At 35.7% G+C, this 21633-nt stretch overlaps 2 long non-coding RNA genes across 12 annotated transcripts in view; one reads left to right on the top strand and one right to left on the bottom strand.

Annotated features, from left to right (window-relative positions):
- The window catches only part of LOC147520424 (uncharacterized), a 42790-nt gene extending 22864 nt beyond the window's left edge, over nucleotides 1-19926 (top strand). For 3 of the 11 annotated variants that reach the window (XR_015212629.1, XR_015212623.1, XR_015212627.1), the window contains one exon: nucleotides 11189-11489. This is a non-coding gene — a long non-coding RNA (uncharacterized LOC147520424). Of the gene's footprint in view, nucleotides 1-11169; nucleotides 11490-19533 lie in introns of those variants that run through there. The other 8 variants (XR_015212626.1, XR_015212618.1, XR_015212622.1 and 5 more) reach the window with 7 other exon arrangements.
- On the bottom strand, nucleotides 7136-9128 carry LOC147520425 (uncharacterized). The gene is made up of 2 exons (XR_015212635.1): nucleotides 8616-9128; nucleotides 7136-8502 (listed from the first exon to the last, which is right to left on the bottom strand). It is a non-coding gene; the product is annotated as an uncharacterized LOC147520425 (long non-coding RNA).
- Nucleotides 19927-21633: the final 1707 nt, after the last annotated feature.

The following is a 21633-nucleotide window of genomic DNA, read 5'->3' as shown; positions in this document are numbered from 1 at the left end:
AGGGTGATATCATAAAAGTTAATGTCGATGGGGACTTCTTGTGGTAATCCATCATTTTAAATAGTCTCTCTATGGTGTGTGCTTTAGAAATTATGAATGTGTTCTTTCTATAGCGTGTCTTTGAACTATATTGGTCATCGATAATTTCATAGTGAATGTTTAGCAACTCTAGAGGTATGCTATTAAGAGAAATTGGAGGAAGGTATGGGTGGAGTCCCACTTCGACATCTGCGGTTAATGTTTTGGAACTTCAAGTGTACCTTGGTGTATGAAGGAGAGATGGCGGGAGATGCATAAATCTTTTGATCATCGCAAATTGACTCCGGTTTGGAGAAAGCCAATTTCCTTTTTGAAACAATTGGCAAAGTACTTCCCTGCAATTTGCAAGACAATGATCAAGTTGTTTTTATTGTAAAACCCCATGGATAACCAAATGGGAGGTTCGAAACATGTTTATTATAGGTTTTGTTAAGTTCTTATAGTCTATTTTTTGAGTTTTTGAAGTCATCCTCATATGTACTCTCCTCCTCCTCCCCCCCACAACCACCTTTATCAATACAAATTTTTGCTTACTGAGAAAAAAAAAATTAATTATCAATTGTTAATACTGAAAACTTACTTCAATTCTTCTAACTTATTTTATAACAACGTTTTACTTGTGTTTCTGAAATATTCTTAGTTTTACACTCTTAAGGTGTCTTTGGCTACATCTCACTTGGTAGTAGAGTACTCACATGCAGTAATTAAAATGCATTTGCTAATGTGATTTTTTTTTTATGGAAGAATTCATGGCATGAGGGGCATGGAGAAATTTCACTTGCCAATTGCCTCTCCTACTTCATGGAAGTTCTTTTGTATCAAGTGATATACTTACTCATCAAAACTCTCTCAATCACTTGTAAACACCAAACTTTCTCTTGAAAACCTTTCACAAATATTACCAAAACACATTTTCTCAACCCAAAAGTTTCTTCTTCTCAAACACAAATTCACAGCATATCTTTTGTAAGTAAAAAAAACATCTTAAAAACCTGTTCCATCATTGATCTGCAGAAATTATTAGAGTATTCAACTGTTGGTTTACATTTACCAGTGTTTTTCCTGTTCATTAGTTTGTCCTGCCTGAAAGTGTACTCTAGTTATGTCGTGATGCAGGATTTTGAAGACCATGGCAGCTCTTTCACGTAAAGTTATAAGTAGAAACAAGAAAATCTACCACCATTCTGGCTCGTGTACCGCGGCCATACATCATTTTAAATAGTCTCTCCTATGTATGTATTCACATGTCGTTTGCTTCTTATATAAGTGGGTAATTGAACTGTATAAGGGTGATACTTAATGCATCGTGTGCTGTATATATAGTATCATTATTTTAGTTTCCTCAGTAACCCATACTACTAGAATACTCATGCCCTAGGCATAGGAAAAGTTTTACAGTCTTATTGAAGGATTACGGGGAGAGCAAACATCTCAGAGAGTAGGAAACTTTGGTTACAGCCACACATACTTCTTTTGAAACAAAGATTAGTTCCCTGCCCCCATAATCAGTCTTTCATATATTTTCATTTTTGTGAGCTAATCTTTTTAATCTGATGATTTCAAAACAAGGATCCATTGTTTTTTTTTTGTCTTCAATTTGTTTTACAATACATATTTTGCTTTTTGAAAAAGAATCATATCTCTTTCTATATCATGCTAACCAATGGTTTTCCTCTTCTAAAACATTATCGAAAAAATGACTTCTTAAAAAAAAACTCGTATGTTAACAAAAAATAAACTCACTGTTTTTTGCTTCTGTTTTTGAAAAAAATGTATGTCTCCATGATTTTGAAAGTCTTACCTATTACAACTTAATCTTTAGGAGATATTTGCAGGTACATCTCACTTGGTAGTAGAATAGTTTCATGTAGTAAGAAGCATTTGCAAAGGTATTTTCAATTTGAATTTTTTGCATGAAGAATTCATTACAAATAAAATATTCCTCTTGTGAGAAATTTCACTTGGCATTTTGCTTTCCTACTTCATGGAAATCTTTTGCGTCATGTGAGACTTGCTCATCAAGGTTTTCTCAATCAGTCACTCGTAAACACCAAACTTTCAAAATATTCCTCTTGTGCTTCTTGTTTGAAAACCTATTCATCACTTTTCTTTATTTTTATTTTTTTAGCAAATGAAATAAATCCATGATGCTTCCTTTTAGATATCTAATCAGTGATATGCCCTCTGTATATCAACTGGTTTGGAACATGCACCTCTTGCTTTTCCTTTGTTTTAAAACTTTGCCTTATTTTCTAAAACTTGCTTGTTTTTCTGCTTCTTATTTTAAAAAACTCTCACTTGAGTTATCATGTATACTTTTGACAGAGAATATGCTAATATCCTCCCCTCGCACTCAAGTTTCTTCAATTTGATAAAACATGAACCTCTTCTTACAAATAAAACTGACGAAATCAAGCACCAAGTTTAGGCAAATATTATAGCAAGGGAGGCTTTTCAGAGAAGATATCAATTGAACATTCAAAATGTAGAGGAGAGTTAAGGCTGATGCGATTGAATATTCAAAATGTAGAGGAGAGTTAAGGCTGATGTGGTTGGGTTGTTACTGTCATAAAGACGACCTCTAAGATCACCAAATAACTAAGCTGGGAGGCCAAGTGAAAAGATAAGCTATTAATAAGCAATCAAAATTAGATAATAGCAGTCAAATGCATGAATAAAGTTAAATATGTGCATAATTGATATACTGAGGAAATAAATGAAAACCATACCAGTTCCAGTCGGTTTAATGCGCTTGTTAGCTTCTTCCAAATAACTCCAAACGGATCTTGAACATCAGAAAAACAAGCAAGCTTAGTACTACAAAGCAGTGAAACAGTGATTGAACACCACCACCAGCACCCGGTCATTGGGTGCTTAACAATATCCAAATAATTAAGTTAATGCAGAATGAACAAAAACCCCAACACACCTTCCAATCAGGGCTAGACAAGTTCTTCAGAAAAGTAGGTGTTATCTTCCCACTAATATCTTCACGTGGAAGGCCATCCAATCCACCAGCGGACATAGACAAGGTGGATTCTGATGCTTTCACAGTTTTCCTTGGTGCTGCAGATGTACCCTATTGCAAATGATATTAAATACTAGAAGCAGTGCTCTTCAGAAAAAATGTGTGGATAGAACGGCATACCTCAAAAGGATTTTTCTCATACTCAGCATCAAGTGCACTGAGAAGTGCAGGCTTAACATCAGTAAGAAATCCTTTAATATCTGCAGAAAATATATTGGAAGTCCTACCACTACTTTAGATCATCAAACTCACACAAAACAAATTAAAACAATTAATAAACCGAAAACTCACCCGGACCAATAAACTTGTGTACTGCCCCAATAAGCTTGATAGTCGCATTCCTGATGGTAGCATTACTGGATTGCAATCCAGTGTCTTTGCAGAACTCAATTAAATCCTGCAGAGAAAATCCAGAAAAGCTTGATTAACATGACAACATAAAGATACACAGCCAAAAATGAATGTCACTAAAATGTGGTAGGAAAGAAATTACAACCACCTTAAGCTTTATAAGTGAAATACCAAAGTCTTCAACTGCCGAAACCGTATATCCAGGTAATCCCCTCACTAAGAACCTTCGGATTCTTGTGTTCTTTCATGATTTTATACAGCTATAACAGTGTATATAAAGCATGTTAGAATTATTTAGGAGAAAAAACAGTGAAGGACAATGAAAACTGCACATGAGGATGATGTACATATCTTGTTGAGGAAAACATAACATAAGACAACTTCCACAAATGACCATTAATAAAAAAAACAGGTAAAAACACGACGAGTCAAATATACGCACTCTAAAAAATGAAGCCTGGGCCGACGGCCTCAGAAAAGGAGGTAAGACACTTCATCGCATGAATGCGCGTTTTAATATCTGCTACTCGTTCACTTATACCTGCAAATGAAACAAAGATACAAGTTTACATTAGTACGTCAGAAGCAAGTTGTACCAAGTAGTGCAAACAAAAAATACAATGCATACAGTTAATACTGGCGTAAGGGTGAAACAGAGCTATGGAAAACGTTCATTCTAATAGAAAACAACTTTTTATTAACATAAAATTTTTACCACTTATTAAGATTCTTACCACTTCAACGCAATGCTCTTCAATGGGGCAAGTGCCGTTGTCATTGGTATGTAAAGCCACATACAAGACTGTTCTAGTAACAGGCCGGAGTGTTAGGATTCTTTTCTTTCTGAAATATTAGAAGAAAAAATCTATGTTATATACACAATATGAGGTTTTTTTTTTTGTCGGGTACCACTTTCCACGTCTGGAATACAATTGAAGCATGGGCACGACTGATTTCACCAAGGGAACTAGAGAATTCTGCAGATTTGCCTCCAACAGGTCTTCCATCTTCATCAAATAGAACACACTTCTTTTCAACAATTGCTATAACAAAGAAAAAGATACCTTAGAAAAAAAAAAATACACATCATATAATTTCCATTAAGTAAACAATACATTAATTACCATCATCACCATGCTCACTTTGTCCAGATCCATCCCCACCCTCTGAATGTTGAGACTTGGAAGACGTACATTATGCTGAAATCTTACGCAAAACATCAATGACTAACTTGAAAGGGGAAAAATAGATGATAAAAATATGCTTAAAAATACTCATAACATATACACTTTCATCTATTAAACCTTCAACCATTCCATACAAACATGAAGTTGCACCCAGAAAAACAAGTTCACACAAAAAGAACAAGTACAAACTAGTACATACAAAGAGGAGCTGCATTCAAACAAGGAATGCGACACATGAAGTACAAACAAACAAATGGACCATAACAAAAATGATGTTGCCTTTTCGAACATCCATTTATTCTATCTCTTGTTCATATCACAACAGAAAACTGTTTGCTTTAGTATAATCCAACTCAAGAATCAAGTTTACAACACCATAATAGGTCATGTCCCCATCAACATAGTTTTTATCTTTTGCACTTGCTCTAAAGCTTGTCATAGCATTCATAATAACCCCGCTGTTTTGTGTTGTCTTAGAAATTTCAGACTTTGCTGTGCAAAATGTATACCCATTTACGCTATACTGATTATATGACATAGCTTTGAAAGACAGGCCTTCGGCAAGCCTTTTCAAAGTGGACATCTCGTCCTTTTCTAACTGGTGGGATGAAAATGCATAATATTAGAATTCTTGTAGAACCTAAATGACAGAAAATATGATAGAGCTATATAAATTACTAAAGAAGAATATATGATTCATACAAACTTGTTCTCTAAGCCATGGAATGTAATGAACACTTCATGTATGTTTCAACATATACAAAAACATTAACAACACAAGAATCACACAAATATAGCTTTTTAGCAAATAACCAAACCAAATTTTAACAAAAGAAAATAATTTCTACAACAAAACTAGTTTACAACTAAAAACTGAACAAGATTAATTAATAATAACATTTGTCACCAATAACAACTAAGATCTAACAACCCTAAAACAACCAGCACCAAATAATTCAATATCAATCAAATTAACATAACCCAAATACCAAAAAGTAGATGAATATTTCATACCCATCAAAGAAAAATCGAAATAACAAATACCCATGATAGATTCAGCGAACCCCATTGAATCCATAGTAATAAAACAATAAGAAATGAAAAAGAATGAAAAAAGGAAAGAACTTTACCTCAATTTAGAGAAAGAACTTTGATTTGATCCAAGTTGCAGATACCCATTTCAGTTTAGTGAACAATACATCAATTTAACAAACAAAAATCAGACGAAAATAAACAAACTTGAAGCTTTAAAATCATTAACTAATTAAATTTTATGTTTTGAAGAGAGAGAGAGCGCTTACAATTTCACTGAAGCTCACAAGCTCTTGCTTTGTGTTCCTTGCAGAAGCTCTGAACGGTTTGTTAGAAGTCACCTTTTTTTTAGTGTTTCTCTCTCACTTTCCACTAGTGTCTCTGGGCTATGTTAGTGAAAATAATGGCGAATGGAAAAAATGGAAAAAATGGCAAAACGAGAATAGTGAAATGGCAGTGAGAACGAGAATGAAAAGCTAGCCCACCACCTATATATACGCGATGAGTTCATGACAACTACCTTTACCATCGGTGTATTTACTACACCAAAATCTGTCCCCATTTTAGGTTCCAACCAACACTTGTTCGGTGCAACCTTTCCCATATCTATAGAACGACCTTATGCCATATATCGTCTATGCTAATTCACTTCAAGTTTTAGCAGTCCAAAATAAATTGGAAAATTACATAAGGAAAGAAACAGAAATGATATATTTAACAACAATTTCTACATGGTCTTCAATTCTGGAAACTTTCTCCAACACCAATTACACCACAAAAATAATCACCAAACAGAAATCTATAGAAACAGGCGAAATCTAAATTTTATGTCAGTCCCAACACCAATTACACCACAAAAAATAATCACCAAACAGGTTCAGCCCCTGGTTCAAGTAAGCATCTATTCAAATTTTCAAACAGTACATTGTTGTACAGTAGTAACATATCGAAGAACCAGTCTCCTAACCAAGTAATATAAACTTAAAATTATCCTTACACCAGTCCTTGGATCCAACTTCCTAAATACTCACTTTAATGTTGAATGTCCTTTTTCACCATGCTTTCGAGCAATGCAGTTCACAATAACTTTTCTGGTGTAGTGCACCTAAATCGTGAAGTGAAGTGATCTTACAATACAGGTCAATATATTGTTTACACCTCAGGCTCTAGATTAAAGGCTCACCTAGTTGGTTCTATTACAGCTGGAAAAATCAACTGTATAGAACCAACTAGGTTATGTTTGTTACAAAGAGGCACATATTTGATTCTAGTAGAAAAATGGGATTAGATACTAGGGAGATTGCACTTACATTATCACACCAGATTGATGAAGGAACTTTAAGGAAAACATGTAAACTCTTTTTAACTGCATTAGGATGTAGAGTGATAGGAGAGACCATATACTGAAAACCTTAATTTACAGCATCGAGAGATCGTCTGGCTTTTTCCATGTACGGTATTGCAATATACCAACAAGTTGACAGACAAAACACAGAATGGTAAACTTAAAAGACATACTTAGAGGTGATTAAATTATAAAACTTACATTTAGACCAAGATCCACATAGTTAAACAGCGAGGGTGTACTTTTAGAAAAATGAGACAAGAACACCTCTTAAAAGTCGATGAGCCTCCATTGGCAAAGCTAAGGAAATTGCAGTCTCATAGAAACATATAATTTACCCACTGTTTATGTAACCAACCAGTTACCATCGACCTGAACAATTGCCAATATTACATTCTACAATTTCACATTCTTAGATCCATCCTTGGAAGAAATATTCGAACCTTGAGTACTCAACTTCTTTTGGTACTCTTCAAAGAGTTTGGGTTCCTCGTGCTGAAACTTGATCACATACTTTGCCAAAAACACATCTTCTGCGACAATTAAGGCCCTACCAATACCATTGTAACTTAGTAGACCCTTTGAGAACAGCATTTGAAGAACATAACATCTTGGAAATACCCTCTTTTCCATGCTTAAATTAATAGCAGCCACGTTCTTGGCAATATCTTCTCTAGTCCAATTCAAGTTATTCATGAAGAAATTCACTGCTAAATTGATCTTCTTCACTGAAGTGGCCATTACAAAGGGGTTTTTCTTGAACAAGGAAAGAACCTCATCTTCTGACCAACCAAAACTCTTATAAGCCTCCAATTTCGAGTCCCATATAGGCTTCTTCATCCCCACAAGCACATGTAATCCACTAACAAACACGTTACTCGAAGGACTAAAACCCATATTCTTGAGTTTGAATACACTTGCATTAAGCTTGTTGGATTCGAGAAATAGAACTTGAGGGTTCCTGATAATCAATTTTGAGATCAAAGATTTCGGCATACCATGATCTTGCAGGAGGGCTACGTTTTTTCCCATTCTGTCCTTCAAATTATTGGACCACTTTAACCGTTGAAGAATAATGGCGATGCCATCATCTGTGGGGGAAAGGCTTCTAAGGAAATTAATAGTAGGGATGGTAGAATTCTCTAAGCTTCTTCTCAAGAAATGTACGTCCTTGGAGAGGAGTTTACCAAGATTGGGTCCCGAAATGCCAATGCTTTTGAAATATTCAAGCTTTGGTTTTAACCTTTCCTCGGGAGAGGCTAGGAGAAATTGAGGGTGGCAAGCGATGATTTTTGAAATGTGGCTATCAGTGAAACCGTAGGATTTGAAGAGCGAGATAACTGAGTCAGGTTTAGCTGTTTTGGATCCGTTGAGAACAAATTTTTTAGAAGCTTTGAGAGCTGATTCTGGGGACAACCCACACGTATTAATGAGGTACTCTTCTGTGAAATTCGGTCTTGAGACGATACTAGAAATGAATCTAGTCAGTTGGGTTGTTGATATCAGGGTGGGTCTTAAATCTAAAACAATACTAGTAGTGTTAATTCTACTATGAAGTACAACTAAACGTTGCAACATTTTAACAGAATTGATAAACTGTAAAGAGTAGTTTAGTTTTTTTGTAGAAACTTACCCAAAGTGGAGAAAGTGAAATGATACTGTCTTCTTTCTTTCAAGGTCGACCTCTAATCTTCTTCGGTTCCTTCATTCATAATTTCTATCAAGTAAAAACCCTAAACCCCAGCCGAAATATCTTGATATATTTTAAATATCGGCACCAGGATCTAATCCAATATTTCAGATAATGTTCCTACTTCCTATTTTCCTGTAGCTGCGTTGGATGTTACCTGAAATATGCAGGTTGATTTGTCCTGCACGGACGTTGAAATTAAGTATTCAGTTTACTTAGCTACTTTTAAGCTGATGCAGTCGTAATACCAATCAAAGAATGTCTACTTCTAAACTGAAAATATAAGACATAGATTGTGCACTCTTATTTAGAGGTAAAAAAGTGTACAGTTCATGTTGGCTGTTGTGGTATACACAAACAATTGAATGGTACAAAGAAAAACGCTTCAGTGAAGATCGAGCATGGTTTGATGCAATCAACATGTTTCTTAGCTATTCGTCATCTGGAATTATGGGAGTCTGGGATTGGGGACATTGGTGGTAAGCTGTCACGTTAACCTTGGGTTTATTTTTCAAGTAAGTCTGATCAAGTGGGTTTTTAGGCTAAACCATGATCTAGATTTAGTACAATATATAGTTCAAGCTCTGAATGGATTTCACTGCATTCATTCGCTAGGTTTCTGTATCCTCAATAGTCGCCAAATAAGAAATCCTACATAAGATCACAAACAAATTTCTATCAAGTGTGGTTATGCTTGTGTCTTGCCTATTGGTAATGTTTCGTCAGACCTTGTGATTGTGGGCTTGTGGCCATCTCCGCAGTCCTCGGATCTTGTGTTTACAACGTGCGCCTGGTGCCAAAGGAAGTTGGATACCACTACACTTCCGTGTCATTTGCATCTACCATTGCAATCTTGCATTGGTCCCTTAATGTAATTCAAAATCCTCTAGGCAATGTGATCTTGCGTTGGCCCTTGATGTAAGTCAAACTCCTACATGTCACTGCTTGGAAGGTTTCTTTTGAATTGTGATGATGGTAATTTGATGTTAATTTGTCTCCGACCTGATTATGGTAGTTCAGATGTCATCTATCTCATTAAACTTTTTTTGGTCTGTGTGATTATGATGTATGAAGCTCAATTTTATACTGCATGTCTTATTGTGTCTCACAGTTGATGTGGTTTTTCTTATATATGTTTGGTTCAGCGATGGATGTATTTTCAAATTTACTGAAATGGGCGGATTCGTTGTTTATGAACTAGCATAATGGCTTACTGATGTTACAGAATCCTGTCATATATGCTTAAATTGCCCATGCATAGGGCTAGGACATACAAAGAACAAATGGTTACAGGATGTCCTATCAAGAATGGTTCCTCACTATCGGAGCACGAGACAATATAATTTCAAGACTCTCAGTCTCGACAATCATTTGAGGAGCCCCAAAATTGACTTATGTGAATCAGAGGTAATATGTGGTCGAGTCCTCAAGTCTTTTAATGGGGCAAGCAAGCTTATTTCTCATTATAGGATTTTCCAAGACTTTGAGTTGTTTGGTTAGGAGGTAGTGCACAATTGCACTTTGCAAGATACATGTTATCACTTATCAGTTGTGTATTACGAAAAAATGCACATGCCTAACCTTCGTTGGGTGGTCCGTTGATATGGTCTTGGTTGGTCGTTGGTAGCAGCAGTGAACGTGCGGGAGACAATGGACTGGGCTTTGTTTTCAAAGGTAGTGGGCCGGGCTTTGGACTTTCTTTCACAAATATGACCGGGCTTGGACTTTGCGATTTTGGTAAGTTAGATTAAATTTCACGCAGATTGCTTATTTCCCACGCTACCCTGGCGCTTATCTCTCACACTCCTTGGTTCTGCTATAAAACAAGTATGTGAACCATACTACGCATTGGTTTTTTTCAAATCTTTAAACCTGTCACTCTAACATTTTTAAAAAACAATATAAAAACATTAGGAGGGGTTGATTTTAATTTCAGTGAACGCTAATTCTAATTTCAGTGAGGTGATGGAGTTTTTTGTAAATTATTTAAAATAGAGGGAGCTTATTAGAATAATTGAGGGAGGTGTTTCTAAATTGTAAAACGTGAGAGATTAGAAATAGCTTATTCGGTTGAGAAGTGTGGTTCCTGATAACCAGGCTCTCATATAGTGTAGAGATAATATAGTGTAGAGATAAGGGGTGGTTGGGCCATTACAATCACATCAGTTGTTCTAAAAACAAGCGGTCTTTTCCGTAGTTTGGTTCTCAAGTGAAACATGCTTTCACGTTGTCTGAAATCTGAATTATAGGTTTTCTCACCAGTTTAGTCGTTTGATTTGATGATGCGATGGTAACCTCGTTATCTATCTCTTCCTCTCTGACGTTTTGTTTTTTAATTAGTTATTAGTGTTTAACATTTGCATTTTGTGAAAATAATGAACTATGTGCTCACCCAGTGTCTAATGAAATTTTGTGAATCTAAGAAATTGAGACTTATGAAAGATTTTTTGATTGGCTCGACTTGTTCTAGCAACATGTTTGTTAATAATGTGGGTAGAAAATGGATTCCTTTTCAGATGGGAAAAACAGGCCTGGAAAGGTAAAAGTGCGGTGGAGTGGAGTTTTATTCGAAGATTTGTAATTTGACAAAAAGTTTGGAATTGCGGTGGAGAGGTTGGTTTGCTAGTTGTAATATTCAATATTTTTTATTGTCTGAATTTTGGTTTGTTATTGTTATGGTATAGAAATCACCAGGTTAAATTAATTTTGTAGTCAAGGCCTTATGGCATGCAAAAGTTAAAATGGTGATATTTGATACAGGAATTCGTGCTAACCACCCTCACTTTTGTATTATTATGGTACATTATTTGAACGACACATGCTTTGCCAAAATGGTTGCTTGGGACTTAAATAGGCCATAGGGTGGGTTTTAGCGCTCTTTAAATGATGTTGGCATTATTTACTAGTCTTTAATAATTGAAGGATGTATTCTAGGGTTTTGTAGTTCTACTTTCTAGGAATAAGAAGCAGTGAGTTTTTTTTTCCCAAGTCTTTGATGGTCATCTTCAGTCAGTATCTTTCCCCTTATATATATATATTTTATCTCAGGTAGATTTATCAATTACCAACGATTGTGAAACTCGTTCCTTTATGCAACAATTCTTAATTAGGGTTATTATTTATTTAATATAATGATTCGGTTCTTTCTTCTCTGTTAAAAATAATTCCGTCATTGTCTATAATTTAAGTGACTTACTAACAACTGTTGTCTTTCTCAACACACCGCTAGCCGTAAATAATGATTTGGAAAACTCATTCAAAACCATGATTTCGCGAGTTTGTTTCAAAAGATACCTCTTTTAATTCGACAGTTGGTTTTAAAAAGCTCATTGTTTTGTGCTCCTGTTTTTCCAAAATTGAGAAGAAGAAAACGTTTTACTTGTTTGGTATTTTCCAGTTTGTTATGAAAAAAGAACACATCTCTTTCTTAAAACAACGTTTGTCTTCACTATTTTTTAAAAACGTTCTGATACTCAACTTTCTCTTAAGGCATCTTTGATTGTAAGGGGGATCATTGCTGGGTACAACTCACAGTAGAATAGTTACATGCCGTCAGAAGCATTTGCTAATGTACTCTTCACACTTGTGGATTTTTTTATGGAAGAATTCATTGCGTGAGGGGTGTGGAGAATTCACTTTGGCAATTTGCTTTCCTACTTCATGGAAGTTGTTTTCTATCAATTGATATACTTGTCAAAATTCTCTCAATTTGTCGTGTTTCTGAAATTTCTCTTTAATCTATTTGCACTTCTCGTTTGAAAACCTTTCTTAAATATTTCCAAAACAAGTTTGACAGAGAATATTGATCGACTAAAAAGAATTTCTTCAACCCAAAAACATCTTTGCAAACGGAAATTCACATATTTTCTTTTTGGTAAGTAAAAATGTCTTAAAACCCTCTTTCATCAATTATATATAGAAAATATTAGAGTTTTCAACTGTTGGTTGTTATTTAGTTTTTAGAGTATAAGGTCATAATCGATGAATCGTGTGCTTTGTATATATAATATGATTATTTTTGTTTTCTTAGTAGCTCATAATACTAGGATCCTCATTCACTAGGCTTAAGAAAAAGATTTGCGACTCTATTCAAGGATTATGGGAGAGCAAATATCTCGGAGAGTGCGAGCAAATTTGGTTCTGACCATACATCTTGTACTTCTTTTAAACAAATTTTAGCTCCACTCCTCCTTGTTTGTGATAAATTGCTTCAACACAACGAAAGCAATGGTAAAGAATGCACTAAAAAAAAGAGGAATTTGATGTTGGGGAGATGGCCCAACCAAATAATGGCTCGCTTTCGTGCAAGATCTATTCTCTAGGGATCAAGTTTCAACGTAGTTCCTTATGAAAAATAATGTGGTATTTATATAGGTAGAGTAGAGAGTCTTTGTAGCTCAAAGTAATCTTGTAGCTTGAGTAATTGTAATGGAGTATAACCATCGGTGATAATTATCTTTTTGATAAAAATGAATCGGACATAAATCAATATACATTAGTGGCAAGCCATGTGGCTAAGGTTGACGCCCTTAGACACATGAGTTAATAGGGCTTTGTATATTGATCCATAATATTAATTGGGCTTTAGCCCCGTGGTTAAAAATAAAATAAAGACCCCTAATAATAATGGATATTTGCCACGTATGTATGGGTTTGAACATCACCCTCTTTGTCATCGCGAACAAAAGTTCACATGGCAAAGAAGAAAGAAAAAGCAAAAAAAATGGAATAAAAAAAAAAGAGCGTAGTGTATAACGCAGTATCATCGCGAAAAGGAAATGATAGAAAAATGGAATGTCGAAAAAAAATGCCCGAAATATTGGCTTTAAATAATTTTAAACTAATTTATATGAGGCTGCAATGTAATTAATTGATAGAGGGGGAAGCAAGAAGTAAAATAGGTGACAAAAAATCGATAAAGAAAACCCATTTTTAACCCGGATTGGCAGATCTAGTATTAATAGAAGTAAAAAAAAAAAAAAAAAAGATTCCTTTCAAGAAAGTGGTTGGGCTGTAGTGGCGCACCCACTAGTTGGTGAGAGGGGTGAACAATGTTCAAGTCTCCACATGGACAAATTCCCAAACCTGGGCTATTAAGCCGGTCCAGTATATTGAAAATATCCGGGTTGGATAAGGTAGGAAGAATTTAAATCTACTAAGTCGGTGGTTGGTTGAGGCAAGAAGGAGATAAAGAGATAAAACAAAAGTAGGAAGTGATAACCACATTCATGCAACGAATTTAAATCCGGATTAGGAAGTGATAAGCTCCGTAACTTGGAACAGTGGACGAACACAACAAAAACATAACTCGCCCGTAACTTGGAACAGTGGACGAACACAACAAAAACATAACTCGCGAAGGAAAAAAAAAATAATGAAGATTAGGAAGTGATCAGCTCCGTAACTTGGAACAGTGGACGAACACAACAAAAACATAACTCGCGAAGGAAAAAAAATAATGAAGCCGATGAAAATTTTCGTTCGAAAAAATTCTCGCAGAGAAAGATCGGCGGAATACCTTAGAAAAATAGTGACCACCGAAAATTTTTGCTTTCGGAGAATTTTTCAGTAGAAAAAGATCGGCACAATGCCTTAAAAAATAATTAAGGCCGAAAATTTTTAAACGGAAAATTTTTTCAGAAAAAAGATCGACACAATGCTTTAGAAAAATAACGGCGTTGGAAAATTTTAAAATTTTCGGCCGAAATTTTTTCAGAAAGATCGACACAATGCCTTAGAAAAATAATGAAGTTTGAACGAAAATTTTAGTAGAAAAGATCGACAAAAATGCCTTAGAAAAATAATGATCTTGACGAAAATTTTAAAACCGGAAAATTTTTCGAGAAAGATCGGCACAATGCCATAGAAAAAATAATGGCGTTGCGAAAATTTTCGCCGGAAATTTTTTCAGTAGAAAGATCGGCACAATGCCTTAGAAAAATAATTAAGGTTTAAAATTTTTCGCCGAAAATTTTTCAGAGAAAAAGATCGACACAATGCCTTAAAAAATAATTAAGGTTGTGAAAATTTTCGGCGAAAAATTTTTCAGAGAAAGATCGGTACAATGCTTTAGAAAAATAACGACGTTGACAAAAATTTAAATTGAAATTTTTTCAGTTAGAAAAGATTGGCACAATGCCTTAGAAAAATAATGAAGGTGAAAAAATTTTCCGGATTTTGTAGAAAGATCGTGAGAATGCTTTAGAAAAAAATAATGATCGACAAAAATTTTCGCCGGAAAATTTTTGTAGAAAAAAGATCGACACAATGCTTTAGAAAAATAACGACGTTGATTAGTAAAAATTTTCGTCGAAATTTTTCAGAGAAAGATCGGCACAATGCCTTAGAAAAATAATGAAGTTTGACGAAAATTTTCCCTCGGAAAATTTTTAGTGAGAAAGATCGGCACAATGCTTTAGAAAAATAACGGCGTTGGCGAAAATTTTCGTTGAAATTTTTTAAGTAGAAAGATCGTCACAATGCCTTAGAAAAATAATGAAGGCTTGAAAATTTTAAACCGGGAAAATTTTTAAGTGAAAAGATCGATAATGCTTTAGAAAAAATAACGACGTTGACGAAAATTTTCGTTGAAATTTTTTTTGTAGAAAGATCGGCACAGTGCCATAGAAAAAATAACGAAGCTGACGAAAAATTTCGCTTGGAAAATTTTTCGGAGAAAGATCGGAACAATGCCATAGAAAAAATAATGACGCTGACGAAAATTTTCGCTCGGAAAAATTTTCGTAGAAAGATCGGCATAGTGCCTTAGAAAAAATAATGACGTTGACGAAAATTTTCGCTTGGAAAATTTTTTCGGAGAAAGATCAGCACAATGCCATAGAAAAAATAATGACGCCGAAAAATTTTATTTCGGAAATTTTTCAGTAGAAAGATCGGCACCGATGCCTTAGAAAAATAATGGCGTTGACTGAAAATTTTTTTCTTCGAAAATTTTTAAAAGAAAAAGATCGGCACAATGCCTAAAAAATAATGAAGTTGGAAGATAGTTAACCGAAAGCACTAGTGAAACGAATGCAGATTTCAAAGAAGAAAACGAAGATTTAATAAAGCGACCGTAAGACAATTGACAGAGACAATTGATTAGGTAATCATGTGAATGTAATACCATAGAGCTAAAACTTCTTTTGATGAAAAATAAAAATAAAGATGGGTTTGTTATTGAATATTGTTGTTGTGTCAGATAACATACCTGCGAAAAACTGACAATGTTGTTGATTTATGCAATTGAAATGAAATAGAACGAGACGCCCCTATGTAGAGAAAAATGCCCCCAATGCTAACTTAACTCGGCAAAATTAGACTAAGCGAGTGTAAAAACGTTCGAACTTCGACTGACAAAACGAAACGCGATGACTTAGTCGGATATTGTTGTAGTGATAGTAACGGACTTAGCGAGCGTAAAAGCATTCAAACTTAGACTGATAAAGCTAAACGTGGTAACTTTGTCAGATTTTTTTATAGTGATAGTAACTAACTAAGCGGCGTAAAAAACGTTCAAACTTTACCGGCGAAGTTAAACGCGTAGTAACCGTCACGATTTTGTTGTAGTGATAGTAATGACTAAGCGGCGTTAAAAACGCGTTCAAATTTAGGCCCGACAAAGCTAAATGTGGTAACCGTCGCCGATTTTTTCGTAATGATAGTAATGAACTAACTGCGGCGTAAAAGTGTTCAAACTTAAGGACGGCTAAATGTGGTAACCGTCGATTTTTTTCGTAATGATAGTAATGAACTAAGCGGCGTAAAAGTGTTCAAACTTAAAATTTAACGAAGCTAAATGTAGTAACCGTCAGATTTTTCAGAATGATAGTAATGAACTAAGCGAGCGTAAAAGCGTTCAAACTTAGGACGACAAAGCTAAATGTGGTAACCGTCAAATTTTTTCCGTAATGATAGTAATGAATTAAAGCCGGGCGTAAAAGCGTTCAAACTTAAACCGACGGAAGCTAAATGTGGTAACCGTCGCCGATTTTTATTGAGAGTAACTAACTAAAAGCTAAGCGTAAAAACGTTCAAACTTAGATCGAAAAAGCCGACCGCAAAAGTGATGTGTCAAGCCCTTCGGCTTCTAACGGTGGCGGAGATAAGCCAATGAATCCGCATGGCGTAAGTCATTTCGGGGTCTTTGAGTGATAGAGATGCTATCAAATTGTCGAACAAGACTATGTATCAAACTAAGATAAGCCACCATACGCTCATCTCTTGCTTCAAAAGACCCACCAAACTAATTTGCAACAAGGCGAGAATCCGTGTATAACTGGAACTTTCGCACCCCTAGTGTCAAAGCTGTTCTCAAGGCACAAATGGCATCCTCATACTCGGCTTCGTTATTTGAAGAGGCGAAGCCAAGTCGCACAGATTTCCCAATCTTTTCTCCGTCGGGTTTAACAAAAACACATCCAATTCGGACCGGATGTACTATGGGAGCCATCCGAGTAAACAATCCATATGTTAATGAGATTAGAATTGCATTTCAATTCATGTTGGTCTTAAATTAAGCTGATTAAGCGTGCGAATATCTTCCATAGATTTTTCCATCAATGTAGCCGCCAACTATATGCCACTAGGTTGACCCGATTGAAGGACTTGTTAATATATATAGGAGGACTGACCAAGTATTTCTTCAGTTGTTGCAATGCCATCTCACAATCAATGTTCCAAGTTGCCGCCCTCTTTAACGTCTGGAAGAAGGGATGACAACGATCGGAATATTTAGAAATAAATCTATGAAGAGAGGCAAGCCGACCAATAAGTCGTTAAATTTCCTTCTTATTTTTGGGTGATGGCATATCAATAACGGTGCGTATCTGATCAGGATTAGCCTCAATACCTCTACAAGTCATGAGGTATCCCAGAAATTTTCCAGAAGAGAGGCCCAAAAGAACATTTGGCGGGATTGAGTCTCATGTTATACTTGGTAAGCCTATAAAAAACAAGTTAAAGATCGGAAAGATGATCACCCGTATTGTTCGATTTAACGACTATATCATCGATATAAGCCTCCATTATTTTCCCAACAGATCGGAAAAATTTGTATTGAAGAGTGAAATCCATTTCACCCAGAAGATTTAAGCAACGGGCGCCCGGTCGAGCCTATGTGGAAGATGACACCGCCATTACCTCTTTACAAGAGTTAGAGATTTTAGAGTACACACACTTTTGGGTCCGACCGGAGATTGTCTTTTTTCTTTCGCGTGTAACCAACCTATCTAGGTCGGTAGTTTATGCGGGATTGTGGTCTTCCCTCTAGTTATTCTGTGACATCTTCCATCCCTGCCTGGTCGGACCTGTCTGGGATGGCAGTTTTTCTCAAATCTGCGAGGTCGGCCTTCCCTGTCAGGTCGGTCCAGCCTAGGATGAAGGTTTTCCTTATACTTTCTTCCGTGACGTCTTTTTTCCCTGTCTGGATGGACCTGTCTAAGATGGCGATTTTTCGCAAATCTGCGAGTCGGCGCTTCCCTGTCGAGTCGGTCCGTCACGGGATGAAGTTTTTCCTTATACTTTCTTCCGTGATGCCTTTTTTCTCTGTCTGGATGGACCTGTCTAGGATGGCGATTTTTCGCAAATCTGCGAGGTCAGCCTTCCCTGTCAGGTCGGTCCAATCTGGGATGAAGTTTTTCCTTATACTTTCTTCTGTGACGCCTTTTTTCCCTGTCTGGACGGACCTATCTAGGATGGCGACTTTCCGCAAATCTGCGAGGTCGGCTTTCCCTGTCAGGTCGGTCCAATCTGGGATGAAGTTTTCGTCACGTTGTTGCTTGATGTTCAAAAGTGATTCGACATCCTTTGGCGTCTTGCAATTGTGGCGGAAACGATTAACAAACTGATTTTCTAGTTCATTGTATTGGTGAATTAATCTTGAAGGCAACTCACTAAACCAGCGTAATGCTTCTCCCTTTAGAGTTGATGGAAAGAGCTTACACATGAGCAGATCATCTCCACCCCATAACACCAACTTATTTTTGAACGATAGAACATGCAAGCCAGGATCTCCTTCCGACTCATCATAAAGTTCAAAATCGGGTTGTTTGAAGTCGGGATGGTGGTAAGCTTCCTGAATGTCGAGCGAAAACTTATCAAGTACGCCATCATTGATTGTCAAGTTTTTCATTCTTACATCCCTTGACTCTCTATCGTTAAGTTCTTTTGCAATCAACTCTTTCAACGGTTCTTGCATTGGCCGATTTGAATTTCGAGGGTTGCAATCCCTATTAGCAGGAGGAATATGTTGACTATTTGGTCTGCTTCTTGTGCTTACCATCTTGATTGTTTCACGTGATAATAAATTCTAAATTCCCCACAAACGGCGCCAATTATGTTTTCGACAAGAAAGCGCTTCAACACAACGAGCAATGGTAAAGAATGCACTAAGAAAAACAGAGAATTTGATGTTGGGGAGATGGCCCAACCAAATAATGGTCTGCCACGTGCCAAGATCTATTCTCTAGGGATCAAGTTTCAACGTAGTTCCTTATGAAAAATAATGTGGTATTTATATAGGTAGAGTAGAGAGTCCTTGTAGCTCAAGTAATCTTGTAGCTTGAGTAATTGTAATGGAGTATAACCTGTCACCGATAATTATCTTTTGATAAGAAATGAATCACGGACATAAATCAATATACATTAGTGGCAAGCCATGTGGCTAAGGTTCAGCCTTAGACACATGAGTTAATGAGCCTGTATATTGATCCATAATATTGCGAATTGGGTTTTAGCCCTGTTGATTAAACGAATAAAATAGAGACCCCTAATAATGGATATTTGCCACGTATGTGGGGGTCGAAACACTCCCATAATCAGTCTTGCGTATGTATTCATTTTATTACTAATGGCATTGTAGATTTTGAGTTATTGATGAGCTTATCTGGTTTGCGAACCCTTGTAACCGTTAACAAAGATGAGGTAGAAGAGATGTAACACTTGGCTACTGAAGATTAAGGTATGCTGTTCGCATCAATTATTCGTTGTAATAGATCTATTTTTTGTATTGTTCTAGAAATTGCATGTTCTGATTGTCTTGTGTTCTATTTGCCTCTTGTTTTATTAGGGACTAGGGAATCTTTGTTAGTCTGGCTCTGGTAGAACCATTTGGTCTTATCCTCATAGAAGTATATCTGTACGTATTAAGCTCAGGATATCCTGATGTCGTTACCATCAAATGAAAAGAAGTTCATGTTTATATGTTTATTAAGTCTTATTCCAATATAAAATCTAGGCCTGTATAATGTGAATTTAGGGGTTTAATTTTATTTTTTTTTTTTTTGCTTATAATTATAGTAAATTTTTTTTTTGGGTACAATTTTGTGAATTGCTCTATAAATGTGTTCATTACGCACAATGATCGTGATAACGGCTTTGTGAAGCTAAAATTATTTTATCTGATGATTTTTTAAAAAGGGATACATTGTTTTTTTTTTCTTCAATTTGTTTTACAACACATATTTCTGTGTTTCGAAAAAAATTTAATCTCTTTCTATGTCATACTGAGCAATGGTTTCCCTCTTCTAAAGTATTATCGAAAAAAGACTTTAAAACTCAATGTTTTATTAAAGAAAAACCTCAGTGTTTTATTCCTCTGTTTTCCAAAAAATGTTTTCTTCCATAAAAGAAATATGTAGGTCTTCGTTATTTTGAAAGTTCTCTTACCTATTTCAACTTACTCTTTAGGGGATATTTGAGGGTTCATCTCACTTGGTAGTAGAATAGTTTCATGTAGTAAGAAGTATTTGCAAAGGTATTTTCTATGCTTGTGAATTTTTCTACAAAAGAATTCATGGCGTGAGGGGTGTGGAGAAATTTCACTTGTCGTTTGGCTTTCCTACTTCATGGAAGTTCTTTTGTATCATGTGATACTCTTGCCCGTCAAAATTATCTCAATCAGTCAAACATAAACACTCAACTTCTTGTTGTGCTTCTTGTTTGAAAACCTTTCACAAAATATTACCAAAATCTATTTGGCAGAGAAAGTAAAGAATTTCCTCAATCCAAAAGTATTTTCTTTTCAAACATAAATTCACTCTCTTGTTAACAAAAAATCTCTCAAAAGATTGACTTTTTTATGTTGTTGCAAAAGAAATGAATTTCTATGGTATAGAAAGGTTTACTTCCTTTTTGAAAATAATCAGTACCGCGTCCTTCGAATACTATCTAGTTTGGAACCCACACCTCTTACTAATAAATAAAATGCATTTCCTTTATTTTAAAACATTGTGATGCAATAGTGTACATATAGATATGAACGTGATGCCGAAGAATCACAAACTGGTTGCTTATGAGCCAATCGGACTTGAAACTCACAAGTTTGAGAGAAGGGGGATGACAAGTTATAAACATTAATCACCTTACAAATAATCAATAACAATAAAGTTTACAAACACACAAAGAAAAAAAAACCTTTCTCACACAAACACAAAGTCTACAACTCAATATATAGACTAAAGGAATTATGAATTTAGAAGCTAGGTTTCTAGTTCAAATTTAGAAACTAAAACAACTAATTTTCGTATTGTTTCGACAATAATCTGTGTATAATCAGATTTTACAACCTTCGAAATCCCTATGTAATCTCTGATCTTACAGCCTCTCTCCTCTCTCTCCTCCGTTCTTTTTTTCTCTTCTTTTCTCTCTTTCCATCCCTCTTATACTCCCTAACCGCTAACTGCTTCCTGATTCCACGATCTCCACCTCACCAGTTCATAACCGCTAACCGTCCACTACTGCCTCAAGTACCGCGGCCTATATCCTGTACTCTCACTCTCTGGTTTCTTAAGTTACCTCGGTCTTTGAGACATGTCATCCCCATGGTCATGAATTTGGTAGATACAAATGCCCCCTCTCGGCCCCCCGAACCTCGTGAAAAACCGTTTGGGGTCCGAGATATTCTCAAATTATCAATCCAGCGGCCCCTACTTCTTTTACTTAATGATATCAACGTGTGCTT

Source organism: Coptis chinensis, chromosome 2 (assembly GCF_015680905.1).
Source record: "Coptis chinensis isolate HL-2020 chromosome 2, ASM1568090v1, whole genome shotgun sequence".
Taxonomy (NCBI): Eukaryota; Viridiplantae; Streptophyta; class Magnoliopsida; order Ranunculales; family Ranunculaceae; genus Coptis; species Coptis chinensis.
The sequence above is the reverse complement of the archived record's forward strand: the minus strand, read 5'-3'. Positions and strand labels throughout refer to the sequence as shown.